The sequence below is a fragment of the Phyllobates terribilis genome, unplaced genomic scaffold (assembly GCF_046119375.1).
Source record: "Phyllobates terribilis strain yellow unplaced genomic scaffold, ASM4611937v1 Scaffold_4175__1_contigs__length_64135, whole genome shotgun sequence".
Taxonomy (NCBI): domain Eukaryota; kingdom Metazoa; phylum Chordata; class Amphibia; order Anura; family Dendrobatidae; genus Phyllobates; species Phyllobates terribilis.
This window is the reverse complement of record NW_027366927.1, coordinates 45,001-50,000: the sequence shown is the minus strand read 5'-3', so window position 1 is coordinate 50,000 and position 5,000 is coordinate 45,001.

Sequence of the window (5,000 nt, the reverse complement as noted above, 5' to 3'; positions counted from 1 at the left end):
GTCAGACTTCCAGAGAGGGGAGCATGTCAGTGCGCGCATCCGATTTCAGTTCCAGAGCGATTCGCGCGATGAGTCCTTGATACTTAGTCGTTTTTGCAAAATTTCTGACTTTTTGGAAAATTTCACAATTTTGTGAAAACTTCCACAAAATGAGGTTCTAGTATGTTAGAGGGCATCCCAGGAGGGCTCCAAAAGTGTGGGTAAAATATATATCCCACAGGGGGAAAATTGAAAAAAAGTTGAAAAAAAAAATTTTTGGGGACTTAGAAAATTTTTCAACTTTTGTCAGACTTCCAGACAGGGGAGCGTGTCAGTGCGCGCATCCGATTTCAGTTCCAGAGCGATTCGCGCGATGAGTCCTTGATACTTAGTCGTTTTTGGCAAAATTTCTGACTTTTTGAAAATTTCACAATTTTGTGAAAACTTCCACAAAATGAGGTTCTAGTATGTTAGAGGGCATCCCAGGAGGGCTCCAAAAGTGTGGGTAAAATATATATCCCACAGGGGGAAAATTGAAAAAAAGTTGAAAAAAAAAATTTTTGGGGACTTAGAAAATTTTCACACATGTGTCAGACTTCCAGAGAGGGGAGCATGTCAGTGCGCGCATCCGATTTCAGTTCCAGAGCGATTCGCGCGATGAGTCCTTGATACTTAGTCGTTTTTGCAAAATTTCTGACTTTTTGGAAAATTTCACAATTTTGTGAAAACTTCCACAAAATGAGGTTCTAGTATGTTAGAGGGCATCCCAGGAGGGCTCCAAAAGTGTGGGTAAAATATATATCCCACAGGGGGAAAATTGAAAAAAAGTTGAAAAAAAAAATTTTTGGGGACTTAGAAAATTTTTCAACTTTTGTCAGACTTCCAGACAGGGGAGCATGTCAGTGCGCGCATCCGATTTCAGTTCCAGAGCGATTCGCGCGATGAGTCCTTGATACTTAGTCGTTTTTGCAAAATTTCTGACTTTTTGGAAAATTTCACAATTTTGTGAAAACTTCCACAAAATGAGGTTCTAGTATGTTAGAGGGCATCCCAGGAGGGCTCCAAAAGTGTGGGTAAAATATATATCCCACAGGGGGAAAATTGAAAAAAAGTTGAAAAAAAAAATTTTTGGGGACTTAGAAAATTTTTCAACTTTTGTCAGACTTCCAGACAGGGGAGCGTGTCAGTGCGCGCATCCGATTTCAGTTCCAGAGCGATTCGCGCGATGAGTCCTTGATACTTAGTCGTTTTTGGCAAAATTTCTGACTTTTTGAAAATTTCACAATTTTGTGAAAACTTCCACAAAATGAGGTTCTAGTATGTTAGAGGGCATCCCAGGAGGGCTCCAAAAGTGTGGGTAAAATATATATCCCACAGGGGGAAAATTGAAAAAAAGTTGAAAAAAAAAATTTTTGGGGACTTAGAAAATTTTTCAACTTTTGTCAGACTTCCAGACAGGGGAGCGTGTCAGTGCGCGCATCCGATTTCAGTTCCAGAGCGATTCGCGCGATGAGTCCTTGATACTTAGTCGTTTTTGGCAAAATTTCTGACTTTTTGAAAATTTCACAATTTTGTGAAAACTTCCACAAAATGAGGTTCTAGTATGTTAGAGGGCATCCCAGGAGGGCTCCAAAAGTGTGGGTAAAATATATATCCCACAGGGGGAAAATTGAAAAAAAGTTGAAAAAAAAAATTTTTGGGGACTTAGAAAATTTTTCAACTTTTGTCAGACTTCCAGACAGGGGAGCGTGTCAGTGCGCGCATCCGATTTCAGTTCCAGAGCGATTCGCGCGATGAGTCCTTGATACTTAGTCGTTTTTGGCAAAATTTCTGACTTTTTGAAAATTTCACAATTTTGTGAAAACTTCCACAAAATGAGGTTCTAGTATGTTAGAGGGCATCCCAGGAGGGCTCCAAAAGTGTGGGTAAAATATATATCCCACAGGGGGAAAATTGAAAAAAAGTTGAAAAAAAAAATTTTTGGGGACTTAGAAAATTTTCACACATGTGTCAGACTTCCAGAGAGGGGAGCATGTCAGTGCGCGCATCCGATTTCAGTTCCAGAGCGATTCGCGCGATGAGTCCTTGATACTTAGTCGTTTTTGCAAAATTTCTGACTTTTTGGAAAATTTCACAATTTTGTGAAAACTTCCACAAAATGAGGTTCTAGTATGTTAGAGGGCATCCCAGGAGGGCTCCAAAAGTGTGGGTAAAATATATATCCCACAGGGGGAAAATTGAAAAAAAGTTGAAAAAAAAAATTTTTGGGGACTTAGAAAATTTTCACACATGTGTCAGACTTCCAGAGAGGGGAGCATGTCAGTGCGCGCATCCGATTTCAGTTCCAGAGCGATTCGCGCGATGAGTCCTTGATACTTAGTCGTTTTTGCAAAATTTCTGACTTTTTGGAAAATTTCACAATTTTGTGAAAACTTCCACAAAATGAGGTTCTAGTATGTTAGAGGGCATCCCAGGAGGGCTCCAAAAGTGTGGGTAAAATATATATCCCACAGGGGGAAAATTGAAAAAAAGTTGAAAAAAAAAATTTTTGGGGACTTAGAAAATTTTCACACATGTGTCAGACTTCCAGAGAGGGGAGCATGTCAGTGCGCGCATCCGATTTCAGTTCCAGAGCGATTCGCGCGATGAGTCCTTGATACTTAGTCGTTTTTGCAAAATTTCTGACTTTTTGGAAAATTTCACAATTTTGTGAAAACTTCCACAAAATGAGGTTCTAGTATGTTAGAGGGCATCCCAGGAGGGCTCCAAAAGTGTGGGTAAAATATATATCCCACAGGGGGAAAATTGAAAAAAAGTTGAAAAAAAAAATTTTTGGGGACTTAGAAAATTTTCACACATGTGTCAGACTTCCAGAGAGGGGAGCATGTCAGTGCGCGCATCCGATTTCAGTTCCAGAGCGATTCGCGCGATGAGTCCTTGATACTTAGTCGTTTTTGCAAAATTTCTGACTTTTTGGAAAATTTCACAATTTTGTGAAAACTTCCACAAAATGAGGTTCTAGTATGTTAGAGGGCATCCCAGGAGGGCTCCAAAAGTGTGGGTAAAATATATATCCCACAGGGGGAAAATTGAAAAAAAGTTGAAAAAAAAAATTTTTGGGGACTTAGAAAATTTTCACACATGTGTCAGACTTCCAGAGAGGGGAGCATGTCAGTGCGCGCATCCGATTTCAGTTCCAGAGCGATTCGCGCGATGAGTCCTTGATACTTAGTCGTTTTTGGCAAAATTTCTGACTTTTTGAAAATTTCACAATTTTGTGAAAACTTCCACAAAATGAGGTTCTAGTATGTTAGAGGGCATCCCAGGAGGGCTCCAAAAGTGTGGGTAAAATATATATCCCACAGGGGGAAAATTGAAAAAAAGTTGAAAAAAAAAATTTTTGGGGACTTAGAAAATTTTTCAACTTTTGTCAGACTTCCAGACAGGGGAGCGTGTCAGTGCGCGCATCCGATTTCAGTTCCAGAGCGATTCGCGCGATGAGTCCTTGATACTTAGTCGTTTTTGGCAAAATTTCTGACTTTTTGAAAATTTCACAATTTTGTGAAAACTTCCACAAAATGAGGTTCTAGTATGTTAGAGGGCATCCCAGGAGGGCTCCAAAAGTGTGGGTAAAATATATATCCCACAGGGGGAAAATTGAAAAAAAGTTGAAAAAAAAAATTTTTGGGGACTTAGAAAATTTTCACACATGTGTCAGACTTCCAGAGAGGGGAGCATGTCAGTGCGCGCATCCGATTTCAGTTCCAGAGCGATTCGCGCGATGAGTCCTTGATACTTAGTCGTTTTTGCAAAATTTCTGACTTTTTGGAAAATTTCACAATTTTGTGAAAACTTCCACAAAATGAGGTTCTAGTATGTTAGAGGGCATCCCAGGAGGGCTCCAAAAGTGTGGGTAAAATATATATCCCACAGGGGGAAAATTGAAAAAAAGTTGAAAAAAAAAATTTTTGGGGACTTAGAAAATTTTTCAACTTTTGTCAGACTTCCAGACAGGGGAGCGTGTCAGTGCGCGCATCCGATTTCAGTTCCAGAGCGATTCGCGCGATGAGTCCTTGATACTTAGTCGTTTTTGGCAAAATTTCTGACTTTTTGAAAATTTCACAATTTTGTGAAAACTTCCACAAAATGAGGTTCTAGTATGTTAGAGGGCATCCCAGGAGGGCTCCAAAAGTGTGGGTAAAATATATATCCCACAGGGGGAAAATTGAAAAAAAGTTGAAAAAAAAAATTTTTGGGGACTTAGAAAATTTTTCAACTTTTGTCAGACTTCCAGACAGGGGAGCGTGTCAGTGCGCGCATCCGATTTCAGTTCCAGAGCGATTCGCGCGATGAGTCCTTGATACTTAGTCGTTTTTGGCAAAATTTCTGACTTTTTGAAAATTTCACAATTTTGTGAAAACTTCCACAAAATGAGGTTCTAGTATGTTAGAGGGCATCCCAGGAGGGCTCCAAAAGTGTGGGTAAAATATATATCCCACAGGGGGAAAATTGAAAAAAAGTTGAAAAAAAAAATTTTTGGGGACTTAGAAAATTTTCACACATGTGTCAGACTTCCAGAGAGGGGAGCATGTCAGTGCGCGCATCCGATTTCAGTTCCAGAGCGATTCGCGCGATGAGTCCTTGATACTTAGTCGTTTTTGCAAAATTTCTGACTTTTTGGAAAATTTCACAATTTTGTGAAAACTTCCACAAAATGAGGTTCTAGTATGTTAGAGGGCATCCCAGGAGGGCTCCAAAAGTGTGGGTAAAATATATATCCCACAGGGGGAAAATTGAAAAAAAGTTGAAAAAAAAAATTTTTGGGGACTTAGAAAATTTTCACACATGTGTCAGACTTCCAGAGAGGGGAGCATGTCAGTGCGCGCATCCGATTTCAGTTCCAGAGCGATTCGCGCGATGAGTCCTTGATACTTAGTCGTTTTTGCAAAATTTCTGACTTTTTGGAAAATTTCACAATTTTGTGAAAACTTCCACAAAATGAGGTTCTAGTATGTTAGAGG